Source organism: Mya arenaria, chromosome 17 (assembly GCF_026914265.1).
Source record: "Mya arenaria isolate MELC-2E11 chromosome 17, ASM2691426v1".
NCBI lineage: Eukaryota > Metazoa > Mollusca > Bivalvia > Myida > Myidae > Mya > Mya arenaria.
In genome coordinates this window covers 12,117,414-12,142,273 of record NC_069138.1, presented here as the reverse complement: position 1 = coordinate 12,142,273, position 24,860 = coordinate 12,117,414, and the positions used below count along the sequence as shown (strand labels likewise).

General features: G+C 34.2%; 1 pseudogene; it reads right to left on the bottom strand.

Moving 5' to 3' along the window:
* Window positions 1–10,081: 10,081 nt before the first annotated feature.
* LOC128223190 (UPF0462 protein C4orf33 homolog) lies at window positions 10,082–24,269 on the bottom strand (annotated as a pseudogene).
* Window positions 24,270–24,860: the final 591 nt, after the last annotated feature.

Sequence of the window (24,860 nt, the reverse complement as noted above, 5' to 3'; positions counted from 1 at the left end):
TTTATCGAAAACAACATCGGATGTATGCCGGTACATCAGTTGAAGTAGTCCGTATGTTTTAATAATATAATTAATTAAAATTAATGTAGTGTTTAAGAGTTGTATTCATTGCTCTCAGTTTAAATTGATTGCCAGTGAAGTTTATTATTGCAAACATAATTAAGATTCCCAAGAGTTAGCTTAGTCATAAAGTTTAACTACTAAATAAGATTACTGCGCGATCTATTTGCAGCGGACTTAAACATACCACTTTTTGAGTATGTAAACAGTCCAAATACATCCGAGGTTGTTTTTGAAAATAATGGCCGAGGAGCTCCGAATGCGGTACCGCTCCGTAATGAATCGGCGGCTCTCCGATGGCTTCAATGTTTGCCGTACAAGTATACAATTTTTATCATGCTTTATATTGGGAGACTACATCGGTATTGCTAAGTCCAATTGTGACTTTTCAATGGCTTTCTTTACGGAGTTCCGCCGATTTTCTCGCTGCTGTTAATTGTGTGCTTCAGCTCCGGCGAGGTACATCGGTAGTGTATGAAAGGCCCTTAAAGTTTTCGAGCAATAACTAGTGCCATCACAGGATGAGTTGAGGGTCCGGAATAACAATCTCTTTGACAGGAGGGACAATTTGAAGCCATTTATAGAAGTCAAATGATGAAAATATGGGACATGTAGTAAAGTTGTTGCCTAATATGTTCTCTGAAATATTTTAATATTGTATAATGTTGTTAACGATAAACTAACCATATGCAAATAATTAGAAACGGGCTATGATCATCGTCAAACATATATATGTATGTTACAATGTAATCTGTTCTAAGCAAAGGTAAGGTCATTATAGTTTTTATTCAGAATAAATAGTCAAATAAAGTTTACTTCTTCAAACAATAGTTAATATCAGGGGATTAAATAAGGACTGCATTGATAATGGTTCGATCGTACGTGTTCGGTAATTTCCGCCATTCCGATTCTATTTTTAGATTGACCCGGCCATCATCCATTGAAAAGAAACCTCGGATGTTTATGGAAATGTCAGAACTATTTACATATAACTTCGCTGCAAGAAGACCTCGAAGAAAATTCAATTTAGCAACTAAGATTTCACTCTTAGTAAATATTATAAATGCAAAATTGCACTTGACTTGGAACTAATTTCTGAATAAACTTAGTAAAAAAAATAGACGTTAAAACACCACAAATAATTAATATTATTATTATTTATTTCACGAACTACTTTTGCCAATGCACCGGTATAGTACCGATGTTGTTTTTGATGGAAAATGGTCGAGGTGCTCCGATTGCCCGTGGCTTATGTTGCACTCTTTGCCAAGTGAAACTCGCTCTTGTTATTCATCTCTGTGAATAGCATATTTCTTAGTTCGTAGTTTTACTGACATTTTAACAGACTGTTTACCTAAACTCCGTGTTGGGATGGAATACTAAATTAAACACATTATTCGTTAAAGCTGCACTCTCACAGATCTTCCGTTTAAACAACATTTTTATTTTTTGTCTTGGAAAGAGTAATTTTTTGCATAAATATCTGCAAACCAATGATAAAAGACTGCTGACAAAAGATCAGATCGCAGACTTTCATATGTTTGTTCGAAAGTTAATGTTTTATGTTTTAAACCGTTAAGTAGTACTAACGGTTTAAGAAAACTGCATAAAACATCATTTTTGAACTTAAATACAAAAACCTGAGATCAAATTTTGGTCTGCAGTTTTATATCACTGGTTTCCATGCATTTTTGCAAAAATTGGCTAATTTCAAGACAAAAAATAAAAAGTTGTCAAAACGTTCAATCTGTGAGAGTGCAGCTTTAAAGAGACTAGACACCGGGTGATACAATTGCAAGAAAAAGAAATTTGTCAAAAACTCATAAATTGAAATCGATGTGTACAATGCATTGAATCTTACTGACTGATGTATCACATCGCTTAAGACACATATATCTGTCGCTTTTTTTGCGTATGTCCCTATTTGAATTTGACTTGTTTTGTATATCACGTTAATACCAGGCCCCAATTTCTCAAAACTTAAGTCTCTTATAACATGATTAAGTTAAGCTCACTATTTTTGTTTTTCAATATTGTGCATAATATTTACTTCTTTGAGAGTTTTTATACTTTAGATAGGAACTATCTTTATGATAATCACAATAAACCATTTTTCGCCTATCAAAATTCAATTTAAGTATGTATTTTGGCTAATTGAAATAAGCTACTTAAGCGTGTTAAGTTTGAGAACTTTTGAAAAATTGGGGCCAGTTAATAATATAAAAATAACGTCGGTATTTTTATCTGTACTGATTATGTGACTTTCACATGTTATATATACGCACTATAAACTGGGAAACCATAAGGCGCTATTTTTAAAACGGGTACACTCAGCTGAGACACCGAGAAAATAATATTTTAATCAATTACAGTGACGTATTCGCGGGACTATCTGGTATCTAGTCTCTTAAATTTTACTCTTATTTAAAAGGTATAAATGCACATGTATAACAAATATAATGTTTGAGTGATAAGCCTTTAACATACATTTATGGAAAATATTATTTTCTGATAACAATATTTTAACCGTGTATTTAATGGCTGAAAATGCACAAATATCAAATAATTCACAATAACACTTTTCGATATGTATTCATCCTTTTCGGTAAATTAAAACAATTGTATTATATGTGGTAAATCTTAATTGGTAGTAAGAGTACATCTTTAAATGAAATAATAAAAGACTGAAAACGCACAAATATCAAATGATTGGTGAGTGCTTAAAGATTGAACAACTATCATCTTATAAGGTACAAGTACCCTTTTTCGGCACCTTTCTTTCAAATTTAACACACTATCCTTCACAATAACACTTTTCGATATTTATTCATCCTTTTCGGTAAATAAAACAATTGTATTATATGTGGTAAATCTTAATTGGTAGTAAGAGTACATCTTTATAAGAAATAATAAATTTCTACACTTAAAATTTTAAAGGGCAAATAAATTAAAACCAAACCGTTTGATGGTACACGCTGGCTCCATGTGCCGACGACCCATTCTGTTTCACTCCGTTTCCAATACGGCATTCACCGTTATCAACTGCAAATGTGTCGCATCCTTGTGTCTTTCGACAGAGTCGCGAACACTGAATTTCATTTTCCACAGACTGGATTAGAACTACATTTTCAATTTCCGAGGTCGGCTGATTGACAAAAAGGTCACCATTGACCGGAACTAAATAAAGAAGAATGATGGTCAAACTTCCGGTACAAAGAACCCGTCCCTTCATCTTGTTTTCCAGATGTTTCTTTGTCCGTAACGTACGTATCGCACGATATGTCAAGCTTAAATGAAATGCGCCCGTTGAATGATATAACTTATCCGGAAAATAATGGGGATTTTATAATATTCTTAAGTGTTTACTAGACCATAGTTCGTAAGAAATATACTAAAAGCTTAGCTAACAGTCAGTGAACAGTTTATTCAAAAGCATACTAGGAAGTATGTTAAAGAGTGCTTTTCTAACAGTTAAATACCTGGTTTGTCGCTGAAGTGTACTTATTTTGTATAAACAATCTTCTATACCGTCACCATTCCATAGAAAGACAGGAAACTTTCAACCGGAAACCGGAAGCAAATGCAATCTGCAAAGCAACGCTTTTAACGTAAAGACGTATTTGCAATGTTCTAAAAAGAATAGCTGTATTTTATCACTGTTTAAACTCGCACTCTCATTGCAGGAAATGGATTATCCTTTCGTAAATATGTTTATAAGAATTTGTTTTCTACGAACATGGAAGTGGCCTATTTAAACAGACTCAAGAAATGTTTGTTTTATCTCCAAATGGAAGTTTGGTGAAGCGATCGACACACTTGCAATACAATATGTGCAGCTTAAACCGGAAGCCGACAGTATTTTTTTCTAAAAAGTATTCCAATATAAATACAGAGTAAAACAATGCATCGAAGCGAAATCTACGCTTATAAATATTGGCATGTAACGATTTGGTTCATCAAAGGCTAAAACACACTATTCATACCTGAAATAGAACTACCCTTTGTTGTATATTTGTTCTGTTACTGCAACGGACAGTGGCTCCACCTTATAAACGATATATTTTGAACAAAACGTTCGTCTAGGCTTTTTTTAGATTTAGTGGTCATCATTATATTTTTTCCATTGAGAATGCAGTATTTCAGTTTACCACAACATTTATTTCAGTAAATCAGCAATCAGTCGTTATTTCAATCAAACAAATCGGAAGTGGCTGGCCCAGTTAATGGGTAGTCTACACAATATAATGTAGACCATCAAAAAACTTAAATATACTTTTTATGCTCTAACACAAAATAAATGGTTATGCGACTGTGATGCATTAAACCTTTTTTGTGTGAGGACATACTAACAATTTTTAATCATTTCTTCAAGTTCAATTTTTAATTTCAATTTTCACACGCGCTTTGTATTCAGTTGAAGTTCTTGGTCATACGACATTTTGTCGTATGCTCGTTGATAATATGAGCCGAGTGACCTTGACAAATATGGCATTGTAATATTTAACAAAGAGAAACAGAAGTATGGGTTTGGTTTTATAGAAAGATAGAGTACTAATTACTACGTTTTTTAAAATAATATAAACATTTTACACACACACACACGTAAAGATATTTTTGGATATCTTTGACAAAAAACAAACTCAACAGATACTGGTCACATTTTTCTTTTCCTTTATAAATAAAACACAGATATTTCCTATAAGATACATATACATGACACATTTTGTACCTATATAGTACATGTTAGACTTTTCCTATTAAATACATGGCAGACTTTTCCTATATAATTCATGGCAGACTTTTCCTATGTAATACATGGCAGACTTTTCCTATATGAAACAAGGCAGACTTTTCCTATGTAATACATGGCAGACTTTTCCTATATAAAACAAGGCAGACTTTTTCTATATAAAACATGGCAGACTTTTCCTATATAAAACAAGGCAAACTTTTCCTATTTATTACATGGCAGACTTTTCCTATATAAAACAAGGCAAACTTTTCTATATAAAACATGGCAGACTTTTCCAATATAAAACAAGGCAGACTTTTCCTTTATAAAACATGGCATACATTTCCTATATAAAACATGGCAGACTTTTCCTATATAAAACAAGGCAGACTTTACCTACATAAAACAAGGCAGTCTTTTCCTATTTAAAACAAGGCAGACTTTTCCTCTATAAAATTAGGCAGACTTTTCCTTTATAAAACATAGCATACTTTTCCTATATAATACATGGCAGACTTTTACTATATATAACAAGGCAGGATTACTGATACTTAAATTTGTACTACAATAAACATCAAACATATTTGGTGTTCGAACATATTTTTGGGCAATACTTATCGAGGATTTACACCATTTACTGTAGCTCCATACTACGAAAAGCAGAATTGACGCTGATACAAGGACTCATTTTCGTAGAGAGTATTTTGTCGGTTTACATTATTTGGTAAAGTCGTCTATTTTCCATAGTTCGCTGTTCCCTCTGCACATGCGCGGAGTAAGAATGACAGCAAAGGGTGCCATCGTCTCGTGGTAGTTGAAGGTTACGTCATAAACCCGATTTTATAATAGATGTGTGTTCAGCTATCGAATCGTATTGAAAATTATTCAGTACAAATTTAAATTATTAATGTGACAATGATTAAATTAAAATATCAATTATAATGTGAAGGCAGAGTATATTAGCAAATTGTTAAAAGAAGTACTTGAAAAACAAATGTTTTGACTATGACAAACGAAGCTATTTGCAAACTCTGTGTACCGCTATGGGCAGTCCTATGGCTCCATTATATACCTCTCAATTAATGGGTAAATTAGGAGAAGAACTCTTAAGTTCAGTGCCTTTGACACGGATGTGTGGTTAAGATTCCTAGATGATATATTTATGATATCAAATGGATCACTAGAGGAACTTAAATCTTTTATTGATGCATTAAATAGAGATCATTCACATATAAAGTATTCGCATTGAATATCAACTCAATCTGTGTCTGTTTTAGATGTATCGATATCGAAAGGCGATTCTAGTATATAATGACAAAGTGAAACATATTATGTAAGCTAATAATTATGCATATATATTTTTATGTTTTCTCTTCTCATCCTATGTCTTGTAAACGGGGGATGCCATACACCAGGCTAAACGATATACAGGCGTATTATATCTGATGATTAACTGGTCTTGGTTTCGCCCACAGTGACGTTAAATAAAATATTCCGAATAAACGATTAAAATCATTTGGCTTATTAACTCATTTTTGTTTATAATAAAAACATTGTTTAATGATATGTTACAGTGCAAACGGCATAGGGTAACCAGTCTTGAAAATTTAACACCATAGTCAATAGCTAGACAAAATGACATGCTTATTTGTACATCGAATACCTAAACATAAAATTTTGTTTCAGTGTAAAATCGCATTATATTTCACCTCGTGCACACCAAAAGTTTAAATTTCATTCGTCACAACGCCACTCCTGCAATACAGCTTTAGGTGCGTGCTCACTCGGTGAAATATAATGCGATTTGACACTGAAACAACAAAAAAAACCTCTATGTTAGTATTTGTTTTCATTCAATGTCTGCTTCATACATTTATCTCCAATACACTTTGAAAGATATTCATGAACTTGGGTCACACATTTTCCTATCAAGTCAATGCGTAAAATTCATGTTTGAATCTACTCAATGTAAATGGCAACACAAAGAGAATGATTAAAGCTTGCATGTTTAGTCCGCTGTACTTCAAGGAATTTGATAGTACAGCCAAAACTTTTGGTTAAATGTTATTCCAATCAAAGCGGGATGCAAAACTGCTGCAGCAACTCAGAGTCATGGTCAAGGTTACACTACCGGATGTAAGATTTAAGCATTGCACTCTATATCTTCTAATCTCTTGGAAACGTGTCGACACATATTTAACCCATTTTAAGACAATATGCAAGCTTTAAATATATATGCGGTAACAAGCGTATTGAAAAAATATTTCCGACTAGTGTTATACATTTACTGACCTGTGTATATTTGGCTTAGCTTTATGTCATTACATTAGACTAATGCCATGTTAATGTACATGCTTGTCCATGTCCTATTGGTTTGGATGCAAGAGCTTACCGTCGGTAAATGTCCGACACATGCCCTATGGTACTTCAGCACCAAACAAATTCCAAGAGGCAGAGAACAAAAAGTGACGAAAAAGTTTATTAAGGATTATCTTTAAGAATAAAAGTAAAAATGTTGTTTCCGATTCGCCGAAACCAAACTAATATGTTACCATTTAATAGTAGCATATTTCAGGGAAAATGCAATGTGCTAAGTATGTGGCAATAACAAGAGGGGATCAGATACAACAACATGTTAACATGAAGACAATATTTATTTCAAACCAAACAAGGGTTAAGAAGGGATAACTAGACAACAATGGATGCTAGATTATAATGATATATATATATGTTATCAGTTTCATCAAATTTATTTCAAAAGTTTACATTGCTGCCTATCAATGTTTAAAGTTTATTTCTGATCCTTCCAGTAGTTTCCAAGTTATGCTTTGTATATTTCATTTTCAAAAATCAAATAACAAGGAAATATAACTCTGCAGTAATAAGACATATAGCAATAATTCTTGTACTGTGCACAACTTTGCCTTGTCATCTATCAATGTCCAAAGTTCCAACCAATTCCTTACAGTGGTTTCGATGTTATGCTTCAGACAAGCTTTTTTTAAACAATTATGGTACAATGATTGATTACTTTGCGAGAAAGTGACCGACCGCTCAAATTCCTATGCTGCACATTGATGAGACAAGGAGTTATAACGTTTGCGGTTTTTACATTACAAATTGTCATCTATAAATGATATGATAACCAGTCCATGGAAACTATTACAGAAATGTACAGACTATTGTCAAAATATGGGCTGCTGGATAATCTGTTCAACTATGTACAGGCTGGGACATTACCACCAACGTACACGTGGAAGGCGTTTTTGGATGGATACATTAAGGCCCCAGCATTTCAATGTCAATTGCAGAAATTTAGTCAAATCTATTGCCGGCCGTTTTTCAGAACTGTTTTAAGGGAGAAAACTGGGTCAACAGTGTGGGAATTTTCCAGAAGGCAACCACAATTATCACCCTTGTGTCGCATGCTGGTGTGCTTGATGTGCACATTACTGTCCAATAACTTTATACAGCGTTGTTGTAAATGCGATTTATTGACTGAAAGACTTATTGTGCATAGATTGTGTTTTTGCCCAACCATATTTAGCACAAGGATTAAAATGTGGGACTATGTAATGTCAAAATATTAATCTAGAAAATTTATTGGATTGCGGATGTAAACCCCGGCCAATCAATGCATACAATTGTTAACACTTGCAGTAAATTTACCAAGTGCTGTATAGCTTGCTAAAATTATTTGCACCATGTGCAAGTCACGTAAAATATTGTTTATGTCGAAATTAGAAAGCCAATAGTTTATCAACACTACAGTTTGCTTACCTAGTTACTTCGTTTTCGGGCTAGGTCTAATGTGTAGATAACATCTCATTTTGTGATGTTTTTCATATTTTTTATATTGATGAAAAACATGTTAAATTATTGATTTATAACGTATAGCTTAAGTGTGATGCAAAGGTGGACTCTAGAATTTCGCTTTCGGTCTAGCCCTCGCCTTATAATTTGCATCAGAACTATGTTCTGTGTATCACTGCATGTGTGTGTATGTATGTGTATATAAGTATCAATGTATCGTATTCAGTGTGATGTTCTTTGCTCTTCAGTAATTGGAGGAAACTAAATATCTATCTATCTATTTAAAGTTTCAACCAATTCCATTAAACAGTTTTTAAGTAATGCCTTAGACATATTTTGCTAAAATAATTACGAATGAACAAGGGAATATAATTCTGGAACAGAGTTATAACTTTTGCAAGGTACATGACTTCACATTGTCATCTATCAATGTTCAGTTTGAATAAGTCCAAAGTCTGCTCCAGACAAATTTTGATTAAAAGAAAAATGATAAAAAGAATAATAAGAATACGACAAAACAGCACGTCTATCTTTCAGAAAAGCAATCGGAACACCTCGGCCATTTTCCATCGAAACCAACCTGGGATGTATATGGACGGATTACAATGTCAGAATGCTTTACATTTAACTACGCTGCAAGTAGATCGCGTAGTGATTTAAATATGGCAGTTAAATCTAAGGACTTCACTCTTTGGAATCTTAATTATTTATGCAATAATACACTTCACTGGCAATCAATTTAAACTTAGTTATACCAAATTCACGTTAAACACTACAATTAATTAAAACTATTATTTAAAATTTTACGAACTACTTCTACTGATCTTTCGGCATACATCCGAGGTTGTTTTCGATGGAAAATGGCCGAGGAGTTCCAATTTTTAGAAAAGGGGATACATAGGTATATAGGACGTATGGTTGACCATATAGCATTATGGATTCTTGCATACCGAACAAGTGTTTCCGGTCATGTGACAAGTGCTAGAAAAAAATATCCAATCGAAAATAAGTCACGTGCAAAAAAGCGCCAATTTAACAAACTGTAATGCATAATTTACTGTAAATTGTTCATGTTTCAAAAAAGCAAAAGCACATAGATAATCATTTGAAAAATAAAATATATATTACAAAATTATTCCAACTCTGTAAAAACAATTGTTCTTTTGAAATAGTTGACATCAACTATGACTTCAAATTACTGCGCGTCGTGACGTCACTTAAAAAACGACGCGCACACATTTCGGTAAAATGTACAAACACTTTGAAAGTCAAAGGTATGCAAGAAAAAGTGTCAATCATGTGTTTCCGGTACGAATAGGAAAATAAGACCCTCGGGCACGCTGTGTAGTCGGTAAATTGTAAAGCCTCGTTACAGGCTTCCGCGCGTACACTCGTGTTGATTTTTTCTATCCGAAATGGAAACACATGACAAAAACAACATATACGACATCAACCAGGCTATATACATGAGCATGATTATCCTGACTGTATGATCGGATCCCACTCTGATGATGAGTAGTTTCGGCTCCAGTTTTCGGGGACTATATGGTTGAAGACAATCGGCTGGAAGTAGTCTAGCCTGTGGCTGAAATAAAAAAAAAAAAAATCCACATAAGCAACACATGCTAGTACATACTTTTCCATTTGTATCAAATAGTATATAAATAACTAAACTACTGCCGTTTTCTTTTTATTTACGAGTGATTGTTGAAGATGATATACTATGATAACTTTTTTTCTTGAATGTTTCACGGGCGCGCGCGCGTGTGTGTGTGTGTGTGTGTGTGTGTGTGTGTGTGTGTGTGTGCGTGTGTGTGTGTGCGTGCGTGTGTATCAAGCATCACCATATATATATCAGCGTTTTAATTGTTAAGGTATCAATTTAAGGATAAAATTAAGTGTTTTAGGGTTCATTTGCCGGCCAACTGGGGAAGCACGGGCCCTTGTGCACCCCCGCTAGATCCGCCACTAAATATTAGTGTATGATGTTCTTTCGGTCGTTTCTTTTCCATACCAATTATTAGCAAGCAAATTCCTTTCAAACGATATAAAAGGGTAATTAGTACTGTGTCTTGATCCGGGAGGTTGTATTCGATTCGAGTGGTTTTTTGCAGATTCGGATTTCACGAGGCGCAAGCCGAGTGAAATCAAAATCTGCAAAAATCCACGAGAGTCGAATACGACATTCCGAATTAAAACGCGGTACTAATAACCCTTGTATTATATACATTACTGGTTAGATCACTTAAAAGCCACATGTTTTTAACATAAATGTCATTTTAACGACGCACTATTTTGTTTTATGACGTCATTTTACATCGCGCAACGATACTTGTTATGACGTGACGTCACAAGAGTGAAATACGGTCGTATTGCACTGGAGTGGAATATGGACTACCGTTTTTTGCGATATGTACTGCGTGTGGATTTATGATGGGTATATAATAAAAAAAATGTATTGGGTCGCCTGGCATCAAAATTAAATATTAAAGGGGCTAATATAGGTTGATGGATTTTTTCTTAATTTGAATGCATTATCATGTTCAACTCATTTGATTTTAATGATAAAAACAACAAATGATTTAGGTACAGATAAAAAATAGCGATATTTTAGCGTTTTTTTTAACAAGGGAGTTTGTGGCCACGTAGCTATTAATTATTTTTATAAAGGCTGATATTTTTTATCTGTACCTAAATCATATGCATTTTTTTGTTTTGATCATAAAATTCAAATTAGTTGAACATGATTAATGCATTAAAATAAAATAAAAATGTGCTTCAAATATATATTTTGCGCCTTTAAGGTTCATCAGCTATCAGAAAACTAGCTTATTTGTGGGTCGGATACCTTGAATAAATGAGGGATAGGTATGGGTAGAAATAGGAGGAGTCGAGTGAACTTAAGTTTGGGGGAAAGGAAAATGTCAGAGAAGTGGCATACTGAGGGGTAGAGAGAGGTAGACGGGTATCGGAAAATGTTAAGAGTCAAAAAGGAAAGGGCTTTAAAAAGTGATCGAAAAAAGAAAGGGATGAGGAAGGATAAGAAAAATGTAGTGGTGTATAGGGCAAGAGAAAGAGGTCTGAGAGGAAAACATTTCACGGAAAAGAAGGGACGTATGAAAAAAAGGCAAAGCAGAAGTGAGATGGTTACGATGAAAGACAGATAATCAAGTCAAGTCAATATGTATTTATTGTTGGGTACTATCAATAGTAAAACATAAGCTATGTATAGCTTTTGACCGACAGTCCCAAATAAATTTAAATGTAAATAATATATAAAGACATGGCATTATATGCAAATAAACTAATAATTGTTCAGTATTAAGTGCATATTTAAAACACAATTCATGAATACAATACAATCACAGACATAGGTTTAACAATTTGAAAAACAGGACAAATGCATCATGAGTAGGTAATTTCAGTGAATAAATAAGTATTAAGTTAAGACAAAATACATATCACAAAGACATCATGCGGCAAGACATTAAAATTATAACACAATAGCCAATTGTTAACATCATGGTTATTAACTTACAAATATTTTCTGCTCTGGATGTTCAATGGATGCACTTGTGATCTGTAGCGTTCCTAACAAGATTTGAGACAACTTTTTCAGCTGTACTTTTTACATTTGAATATATGAGCCCATCATAAAATAATTCACCTGTAAAAGTTAACAACGGTGTAGTTATTTACATTGTTAACTTTAACAATGTCCTGAACAATCGGTCTTATATATCATTGAATAAGAAATGAATGACTTAGTTAACATTTATATTGTACCGCGATACATTGTAGTTTCATTTTTTTCGTTGTCAGAAGAGTTGTTATTCAGTATCAACATGACATTTTAAGCAAACTATGGAATTAATTGTTTAAATTGTTAACTCGGTCGTATTTATATGATAATATCAAATGACCGCGAAACACGAACAAATCTCTTCAGGGACCAATGAAAGTCAATTTCTGTTGTTGAACTTGAACACTTGATAAACCTGTTGTTTTTCATAAAAAGAGAATCCATAGTACGCAGTCTTGCCATATGGAGAATATATTAAACAGTAAAACCAATTAGCAAAACGTATACTATGAGAACTATCTGGATTATTTGAGAAATTACATTTACAATTTAGTATTTATATTAATATGGTGTTGTGAAAAGCATTATTATAATTATTGATAAATAATGTTTTCCTAACCTAAACCCCAAGGTCCTTGTTTGTTAAGGTTGTTTTGCTAATAGCTTAAATATTATACAACATATTTACAGTCCATATTGATGTTATGTTTTAAGAAGGTAAGCATGCACCAGAGGATGGTTAAAAGGCGATTATTCAGATCTCGTAGCATACACAACCACACAGTGCAAGTACGGTGTTGACTTTGAAAGCCAGTGGATACATATATTGTAGCATACACAACCACACACTGCAAGTACGGTGTTGGCTTTGAAAGCCAGTGGATACATATATTGTAGCATACACAACCACACAGCGCAAGTACGGTGTTGGCTTTGAAAGCCAGTGGATACATATATTGTAGCATACACAACCACACAGCGCAAGTACGGTGTTGACTTTGAAAGCCAGTGGATACATATATTGTAGCATACACAACCACACAGTGCAAGTACGGTGTTGGCTTTGAAAGCCAGTGGATAAATATATTGTAGCATACACAACCACACAGTGAAAGCACTGTGTTGGCTTTGAAAGCCAGTGGATACATATATTGTAGCATACACGACCACACAGTGAAAGCACGGTGTTGGCTTTGAAAGCCAGTGGATACATATATTGTACCATACACGACCACACAGTGCAAGTACGGTGTTGGCTTTGAAAGGCAGTGGATACATATATTGTACCATATACGAGCACAAATAACAAGTACGGTAATGGCTTTAAAAGCCAGTGGATACATATATTGTACCATACACGACCACACAGTGCAAGTACGGTGTTGGCTTTGAAAGCCAGTCGATATATATATTGTACCATATACGACCACAAATAACAAGTACGGTAATGGCTTTGAAAGCCAGTGGATACATATCTTGTACCATGTACGACCACACAGTGCAAGTACGGTGTTGGCTTTGAAAGCCAGTGGATACATATCTTGTACCATAAACGACAACACGTGCTAGCGTACGGAAATAATTCACGGAAAAGAAGGAAAGGAGACAGCAAAGTAGAACAGAGATGAATGCGATGTCGGACAGATAATGATTTAAGAACAAAAGGTAGGTAAGAATTGTAAAACGGGAAGGGATGGAGAAAAATCGTTAAGAGAAAGGCGATAATTCAGATCTCTTCGCATGCACGACCACACAGTGCAAGTACGATGTTGGCTTTGAAAGCCAGTGGATAGAAAAATTAGAATACATATCTTGTACCATGTACGACCACACAGTGCATGCACGATGTTGGCTTTGAAATCCAGTGGATAGAAAGATTAGAATACATATCTTGTACCATGTACGACCATACGTACGGGCGTTTGAGCTGGAACCCTGAGAGTCGTGAAACTACAGTGGTCGAGAACCAACATCGCTAGATCCCATACAAATTCAAATACAAATCCCTTGGCCTACATAACATCGTACCTAGTTTTTAGACATTTATTCTGGAATTCTGGCCCCAATTTCTCGAAAAATTAAGTATCTTATGTCATTGAGCCAAATTACTTACTTAAACCTCATTTTATTTTATTTTTTAAACTAGTTGACCGTGATTAAAAATAAGATATTTTCCTTTAAAAGTCTCAGAACTCTTTAAATTAAGAATATTTTACTCCAATACAAAAATAGTGTGCTGAGTGTTTAAGTTTAAACATATTTATTTTACATCGATTGTGAAACAAGTTATTACAACGCTATATTAATCACTCTCGTTGGCACGATTTTACGCGAGAGTGTGGTCTTGTATTGTGGGGGAAACCGGAGAACCCGGAGAAAACCCACTCGTCCGGCTTGGTGACCACAAACCAAACTCACATGCGCCCAAGCCGGGAATCGAACCCGGGTCGCCTAGGTGAGAAGCGAGTGCGCTAACCACTGCGCTAACCGGACAACCTAAATGTGCTGAGCTTAAGATTGTTCTAGAAATTTGGGCCTGAACATTCAACTTTTAAATGGGTTACTTATGCATTTCGAAAAAAAAGCATTTTTACCAACAGTTTCAATTATCTATGAACAGTCTACTCCTTTCCAGTATTTAAATATCCAATACAGCCTTACCTTAAGAATAGGTTTTATTTCACAATAGTAACAAAATTGAAAAAAAAACAACATTACGTGGCGAAAAATAACTTTTAGTATATAAGTATAAGTTTTAGTTCAAAGTTTAAACAGATATTCATTATAGAAAATATTTTTGAAATTGTGCATATTGATTGTAGTGTAAGGATTTTTCTCTATCCATAATATTTCTTTCTTACTTGTTTAATTGAAAAAGCATTTTTCTGTATCCATAATATGTTTCTTTTTAACTTGTTTATTTGAAATGTACGCATTATAAGTAATTGTTTCTATGAAAATGTTCATGTCCATAGTATGGATTTTGTTTGTATATGCAATAGGTACGTAAGCACCTGAATGTAATGTTGGAATACACGGTAAATATATTTAGTGTGTATGCTCATGCCTCCGCCAATGGGACCGCCGAAGGGATTCACATTTTATCATTTCGAAGAGCTATGACAACCAAAAACCCAGTAAGCAGGTTACAACCGCTAAATTTTCATTGGGTAACGAAAACAAACGCACACTTCCCATTTAGTCATATATTTGTGTTATTAAGTGAATTATTTAGAAGCTCGCATATGCGCACTGGCTAGGATAAAAGCATTCGCGAGGCATTCCTTTCTGAACACTAAGAACGTTTGCATTTATTTTTGGTCTTAAAAAATAAACACTAACTCAATAGTGCAGACTTCAATAAATGAATGATGTCAGTGAAATCATGCTGATATAAAACGAAACACTCACAAATTTACGCCTGGGTATTTCCCGGCCGGTACTGGATACAAGGATTCGTACTTTCGTTCAAGACTCGAACCGTGCATGACGCCAGCGTTAAACTTGGATACTTTTGGCGGGAAATACTCGATGGGGATATGAGCCACGCCGTGCCACGTTGGTCCCGTGATTGTTGCGTTGTAACTTATAGGCAGCTTATCCTGTAATAATTGAATATCAGTTTGGTTTTTCGCACGTGTTGGTACTAAACCACAGTGGCTTAATGACAAAGGCTACTTGGATTTTGTCAAATCTCATTTTATGTTTAAGGCAATGTATCATATTGATGATATACATGTTCAAGTATGTGTAAAATATAATTTTGGCTAGTTGAACTGATTTATTATGACTTTAATGAGCCTTTGTCATCAGGCCACTGTGTATTAAACTGGACTAAATGAAAGTGTTTGTTTTTTTAAACTGGAAATCTTATTGTAAGATCAAATATGTTCGCAATAATTACTAACTAAATCAACAAACATCATCATCATCATCATCATCATCATCATCATCATCATCATCATCATCATCATCATCATCATCATCATCATCATCATTACCATCAACATCACTACCAGCAGCAGCAGCAGCAGCAGCAGCATAAACACGTCGTTGTTTCCATTAATGGTATTACAAGGCGGGGAATCATTGGGGCCACAATATGTTGTGGCTTTAATGATTTCCCGTCGTTTATTATGAAATATTTTAGCTTGAATTTATTAAACGCTGTCGTTATAAATGTGACATTTGTAGTGGTCTACTTGGTTTACCTTAGACATGTCTCCCTGTCCTTTATAGAGCAATACCAGGTGCATACCGTATCTGCAAGAAATGCATGCATTTAAAATGTTGAAGCAAGGCTGGAGTATGGATGGAAACTAGCCCCAAACAAGGTTATTACATTTATTGCTATTTGACATTTATTAATTTGTATTGGAATATCAGAGGAATCGTGGCTCTAAAGGTGCACTAAATAGGTTGATGTATTATTATGTTTAACTCATTTGACTTTGATGATCGTAACAACAATAAAGCATATGATTAGTGTAGGTTACCTAAAAGCAACCAAAATAGAAATAATTCACGTTTTAATGACTTTAATGTGTAAACACATTTGGTCATTGCACGTCTAGTGAAGGTAGAAGGACTTCACGATTATGCGTGATCTGACCTTATGCGTTCATATATCGATGAGCCGCAATACTATAAATAGACAATTTTTATATTACATTCATTATATAAAAAAAAAATTCTGCGATAATCCAACTAGAACGATAACACTTCCAACACAATTTAACATAGTAAAAAATCGGCTGTTTGAAAAGCGGCAGCGTCAATGACGTCACTTTTACATCGACGTCGCATACATTTTATCGCGATAAAACACCATTTGACCAATCACAAGTGCATTGATACAGACGATACAGGAGACCAATGAAACATTAAAGACATCTACAGGTGATATAAAGTATTAATTTCATATATAAGGCACATACGTTATTGATTAATGCCAATTTTAAGAATATAAGTAATACATCTAAAAACAGTTTCAAATTAAAGGGCTCTAAATAGATTTCAAAGTATACGTTTTGGTAAAATCATAGGTATTCCAAAGATAAATCGGAATATGAATGCAATTGAATGGATCTAAGACTCACGGTGAAAGTTCCACCTGCAACTACTGGTTTTGGTCATTCGGAAAGATCACATCCGCAGCTGTAAACAATACACAGATATTAAATAAAATCCCAATTATCACCGGCGCAGTAAGAAATCAAATTCTCAATTACATTCTGATATTTCAAATATGAATCAAAACAGTTTCAAATCGACCACCTGGACACACCTGTGACTTTTACTGTCAAATAAAAAGAAACGGTAAGTTTGTTCGTTGAAATATGAAAAGAAAGAAAAACATTGTACGGTTAGCGAAGTGGTTAGCGCACTCGCTTCTTACCAAGGTATCCCGGGTTCGATTCACAGCCTGGGCGCAAGCGAGTTTGGTTTGTGGTCACCAAGCCGGACTTGTAGGCTTTCTCCGGGTTTCCACCACAACACAACACTACACTCTCGCGTAACATCGTGCCAACGAGAGTGATTAATATAATGTTGTAATACCTTGTTTCACAATCGTTGTAAAAAATAAGTTCAAACCAAAGAGAAGATGTCCGAAATGGAAAGACGTTAAGGTTCTCTACAAAATAAACAGGTGTTGTTAATTGTTGATAAATAATGGGACAAGTGTGAGGTTATGGTCATACAAACTATCACAAGTGTTGTTAATTGTTGATAAATGTTGGGACAAGTGTGAGGTTATGGTCATACAAACTATCACAAGTGTTGTTAATTGTTGATAAATGTTGGGACAAGTGTGGGGTTATGGTCATACAAACTAGTTCAAGACCCCAGTAGATTCGTGTACTGGCAAACGCATGTTTCACAGACCGTTCCCAAGCGGAAATCCCATCATTTATTGGTAAAATTATGTTGATGCGTGTGTAGTCTGTTTATGGTGTTTATGGTGTTTGTATTTATGTATGTGGTGTTTATACGTCTGTATCCTTTCATTTAAGGGATTGATGTCATTATAGGGGTATAAACGCAATTGGGCTGGTCAAAGTGTGAGTCCGAATTGCGTTCAATTCATTACTTATATTTACACCAATTCATCGATTGATAAACGCAATTGCCGAAAGGCGGTTCATTTAGGGATGGAAGTTGAGGTGTAAATATTGTCGTTTAGGTCATTGCCTTGTGTCTCTAAACAAGGTTTAATTTTGAATTTTCGACAACTGGGGTGTCCCTATAGTTTCATTGTATTATTGTGCTGTTCTACCTTCGTAATTCCAAAGACCCAAATATGGTTCACCGACTGTAGAATTTGGGGGCCTCCCTGAGTCGTTGAAAAAGGGTCCGGAAGCTGACAACACCACGTGACCTGTGGGTTCAATTGGACCCACGGTGATCTTGATGGGGTCGTGGTTAATTGGTTGCCCGTCCCACGTGGTTTGTATGTTGTAGGTATGGATAATCTTCTGAAAATAAAAGTAATGCTTTTTGTATCTGGATTAACTTGTCGGAGAATTTAGTTTCAAATTTGTCAATATTTATGGTAAGACTTGTTTCTAAATGTCGGGTTTTTCGATTTCATGTTATTTATTTCGTACTATTCCAAAATAGAAAAGTATAATATTTTTAGGTTTTGTTTCAGGGTTTTATTTTGTTTTTTATTGTATTATTTTTTGACACGCCAGATGTTTGTGTTTGAGTATTATTATTTGATTCTTTCCTTCCACCATCCATGTCATACTTCAGATATCATGATCATACACATGCATCATCGAGTTTATTTGTTTGAGCTATTATCTGTATCAAGACTGAATCAAACGCAAGACAAATTGAATGTGAAAATGTCATTTATTGTTTAAATGACGAAAAATAAAAATACCAAATATTGTACCAAAGTAAAAATACAGCTCTAAACATAGGTGGGAAATACAAAACCGCCAAAAGCAACAACAATGAATACCAGTAGATATGAACATTTTTATACCGGCATTACATTGATGTGTACCCGCCCGAGAAAAGCCTGTGTATGACCATGACAATCTTCATTTATTATTTATTTGTTTATTATTTTCAGTAATGTTAATGTTACATGGGCTGCAAAAACGGATCATTTGTGGAAAATGTGACCTTTTCAATTGTGTGAAGCATTGTGCTTTGATTATAATCAGGCAAAAATGCCGATGCAACAAAAAATAATGACTCCGCCACCCATCGTTCAAACGTGTATTACGAACATACGGGTTTTCCATTGTTCTATTTCAAATGCTATCTAGAATTATATGCAGACAAATGAGAAAGAAACACATCCCAGGAAATATAATTAGAAAAATTGCAGTGAATAAAATTAAGCAGCTTCAAGCGGAAATCGAACCAGGATCTCCGATTCATCACTTGCACCACTGTAACAGCATCATTTTCACTATTAAATGTACATATTTGACGTTCTATAAGATCACGACTACTACAACGGTTAGACACGGTCGGAATATTTTTATGTTTCAATCTTTCTTTTTTTTTCTTTATAAACATTTGGCTCAAAAAGTCATGTAAGTAAATTTCATTTAAAGCATTTAATCAATTGTATCTTTGTATATAAAAAAACTTCAAGTAATACAAGGTCCTGAAACATTCTAAAAAAAGTCAGTAGTACTGTAAATGTTACAGTAATTCTTGCGCCAATGTTTTTATATGGTATATGTTTATACATAAATGAACAGAACAGAACAGACAGTTTATTCGACTTATACAAGTGTACATCGTCGTAATACATATAGTTATTTATATATATGTCACGTATCCAAACCTAAATATATATTATAAAAGAATAATGAAAAAATAATAATAAGTTAATGTAAATTGAAAACAAGATGATTATTATGTTAACATTGGCAGTGAGGGGAATTATCATATAGCTTTGAAAACTAAGATGTATAATTAATATGTGCGTTGCGTATAACAAACGCTTCTTTCATATATTTACAAACATTCATAATTTCATTCTTATTTCATGAAGTCAGTAATTCATGAAAATTAAATACAGATGGATTTACACAGTAATAACGTTTTATAAAGTATTTTCGTAGTTGTGAATAACATCACCAAACACATATGAAATGAAACTCATCTCCTAAATCTCTGTCAATACAACAAAAACAATAACGTTCATTACGATGTATGTTATTACGTAAGTATCTACTTGTTTGTATTCTCAATGAGTGTGCAGAAACTCTTAGTTTAACAAAGTATAAACGTAAAGTCTTATGTACTAAATCTAAATATTGCTCGTAACCAAAAGATGTTTTAAAATATCTATAGATATCCAAAACAGAACTTTTATTAATATTTCCATACCATTCTTGTATAAACGTATCTATTATCCTACACGTTAATTCGATTATAAATGCATTAACATTAACAGTATTATCAAACCCAAACTCATTTAACAGTATTTTACATTAGAAACCCAGTTAACACAACCTTTATTACAATAATCAATGGCCCGTTTATACACAGACGTTATTTCTGTTGTAAATTTAAACCATTATTTAATCATTCTTACATATATATTAATATATATGGGATATCTACCTAATTCGACATATACAGTAGCATTACATGTGTTTATTTTAACATGTAATAATCGTTTACAAAATTTTAAATGTATACGTTCTATTTCTTTTAGCATACTAAAATCCCACATTTAACAGGCATAATTCAATATTGAGCCAACAAAAGCATTAAATAATTGACAAAATAGTTTAGGTTTAAGGTCATATTCTTTGCATTTATATATTAAAGTATGCATTGCCTTAAGGGCTTTTCCAACCAAATGCTCTTGATTCAATGTAAAACGTCCAGTGTAATTTATCACAGTACCTAAATAGTTAAAATTATCAACTAAATCAATATGAAAGCCATTATAGTTCCAGTACCCAATATTTTTGTCTTTGATGTATTAACTTTTAAACCCCATGCATTGCAATATAAGTAAAAATTCTTCAAATGGTTTTGGATCTCTTCGGGCGATTTCCCTAAAATGGTCATATCATCTGCAAATAGCAACATAATCAATACAACACCATCAATACTTAAACCGGAATCAATGCTATCTTGCATATATAATTGTAAGTCCTCTATAAACAGGGAAAAAGTATCGGTGACATAACCTCCCATTGACGCAGGCCAACGGCACACTAAAGCGGTAAATACTATCGAAACACTTAAGCATATCGACATAAATAACATTTAATTCTATATTTCTATTGACATAATTTTGCACAACAGACATTAAAATATAAATTGCGTCAACTGGAAAGAAACCCGACAATAAAATGCTATTAAATATATCACAAAAGTGACTAGATAATATGTCAACACATTCAATAAAGTACTCATTTAAAATACAGTCGCTACCAGCCGACTTATTATGTTTTAAATGCTTAATTGCACTATGTACTTCAATAATAGAAATAGGTTGGTCTAACTCTAGAAATGTAGAATTATCTTCTTTATAATCCTGACTTGAACAAAATCGTTCGGCCTCACCGTTATTGCAATCAAACCTATTGTTGCTACGATTTTCAAAAAATGTTTTAAAGTCGATCAATGAAATATTACAATTGTTTACTTTATTTTTTTATTTGAAAAAAATCCAAATTCTCTAGGTTTATTTTTCCTTAAAGTCTCAATTTCCTTCATTTTATGTCGATAAGAACAGTTTTTCTTTTTACGAATTAAGTTTTTTTATAATATTTCTTTCGTCAACACAGTGTAGTTCTCTTAACATCAGTTTTATTCGTATTAAGGTTCGTAAAGTTTCTTGGTATAAACGTCGTGCATTATCACAACCATTATCAAACTAATCAGCATTTTTTCGTACAACTATCAATATCAAACAATGGCTTATTACTGTAACTACAATGTTTAGAAAATAACGGGTCCGCAACACTGCAGATTGCAGCTGTAAAGTTATCTAACACGTTAATTGACAATATATTTGATTAGGTTAAAATATTTCCAACAACATCGTTGAAAACATGTTATTTTGTAATAATCACAGAGCGAAATTGTTCACGTAGGGTTTTATCCCAAATATATTTAACATTGGTGTATGTCTCGTAACTGGGAAAAAAATTGTTACAATACAATGAACAAGAGCTGTCGTAAGACAGCGCGCTCGACTTCGCCGCTTTGACTTAGAAGTGAATACAATAACAATGTAATATTACCAAGTTTGGTCTATTTATGTCAAACCTAACTAAAATTATTCAATACATAAGGTGACTTTGATGCTGCCCTCACACCACCCGAAAAATGACGCAAGTCATTCAAATAACTTGATTTCCCATTATGAAAATGTGGTAAAGAATATACAAATATGTCTTATATATTCAAAAGAAATTAAAATAAAATAAAATAAAATAATAATAACAAAATCAAGGGTCATATAGTATAGCCCTCCTTGTTTTCCCTTGGTATAAAACTGGTTAAGAATGTAAAAATGTGCCTGTCAAAAGAAATTAGAAAACAAATATTCAAGGGACATAATTTGTATTTAGGGTTAAAATGGAGTTATGTTTCTTGATGTAAGATGGTCGTATATAATTTTTAATTTTTTTAAGTGCATTGAATGAAAGGTATTAAAATCCCAACTTGCCCTTAACTTTTACTTGCCTAAAACTTTAACCTAAGTCCATCAGGGGCCATAACTTGTATTAAGAATATGGAGTTATGTAACCTCATTGGGTGATAGTCCTGAACAATTGTGTGAAGTATTAAGTCAATTGAATGAAGGGTATAGAAGTTATTAATAAATATCCGAACCTGCCCTAAAACTTTAACCTAAGTTCCATAGTCAATCATGGGCCATAATTTGTATAAAAGATAATATGGAGTTATCTAACCTCATTATGTGATGGCTCTGAACAACTGTGTGAAGTATTAAGTCAATTGAATGAATGGTTTTGGAGGTTTAAGTGAAAATCCCAACTTGCCCTAAAACTTTAACCTACCCTTAAACTTTAACCTAAGTCAATCAGGGGCCATAACTTGTATAAAGGATAATATGGAGTTATGTAACCTCATTGTGTGATGGTCCTGAACAACTGTATGAAGTATTAAGTCAATATAACAAAGGGTATAGAAGTTATTTATAAATATCCCAACCTGCCCTAAAACTTTAACCTAAGTTTCATAGTCAATCAGGGGCCATAATCTGTGTAGAGAATAATATGGATTTATCTAACCTCATCATGTGATGGCCCTGAACAACTGTGTGAATTATTAACTCAATTGAATGAAAGGTATTGGACTTATAAGAGAAAATCCCAACTTGCCCTAAAACTTTAACCGAACGCCGACGCCGACACCGACGCCTAGCCGGGGCGAGTAGTATAGCCCATTTATTCTTCGAAAAGTCGAGCTAAAAATATATTGGAGCGTGATCGCTCCATCTATTGAAATCGCCAATAGTAATGTAACGTTCCGCGGTAGGCGGAAGTGCGTTCATAGTGCAACGTTCCGCTGTGGGCGGAAGTGCGTTCATAGTACGTTGATGTACTTAATAATATGCAAATTGGCATAACCAGTTCTCCGTGTGGACGGAGATTATACTGTATATAAGACCAGTCGACCCCTTCAAGCTTGAGCATGCTTTTCTCTGAAGGGATCTGTTGCGTCTTACGTCGTGCACGTTACAAATGGTGGCAGCGATGGGATCGGATCGGAGTTGCCTTACCCACGAGATGCCCAGGCCAAGACTATGGGCGAGTCTTTTCGGAGGGGAAAGTAATGTAACGTTCATAGAAAGTTGATGTACTTGGTTGGTAATATGCAAATTGGCATATCCAGTTCTCTGTGTGGAGGTTCAGGACCTATGTATATAAGACCAGTCGACCCCTTAAGGGTTGAGCATGCTTTTCTCTGAAGAGATCTGTTGCGAGTTTGGCCTCGCACGTTCAACTGCCGGATCGGAGTTGCCTTACCCACGAGTTTCCCAGGCCAAGACTCGGGACAAGTCTTCTCGGAGAGGAAAGTAATGTAACATTCCGCGGTAGGCGGAAGTTTGTTCATAGTGCAACGTTCCGCTGTAGGCGGAAGTGCGTTCATAGTACGTTGATGTACTTAGTAATATGCAAATTGGCATGATAACCAGTTCTCCGTGTGGACGGAGATTATACTGTATATAAGACCAGTCGACCCCTTCAGGGTTGAGTGTGCTTTTCTCTGAAGGGATATGTTGCGTCTTATGTCGTGCACGTTACAGTAAGATATCATTGAAAAGTTACATTCATGGGTCAATAAGTAATCTATTACAAAAGATCCGTTATGAGAATACAACTGTCACCTACTCTACCATTTATAATGCGTAAACATGTAGATTTACAAAGATTAAGCAATTTAATTCCATGGCTATTATATATATTCAACAGAAGTATAATCAGGAACATAGTCTGAATCGTCATAAACACTATTAACATTATCATGTGTAATAAAATCACACTTGTTTCCGTATTTAATGCAAATAACCTTATGTGTCACTCGTTGAGTGTTTGTTCGGCCTTGGACCTTGTGCCTCTAAACAGGAGTTTGGCGAAGATAATCAAGCTGTTTTTTTTCTTTTAATTTGAATATTTTCTTCAAGTTTCTCCAAAGCGTATATTA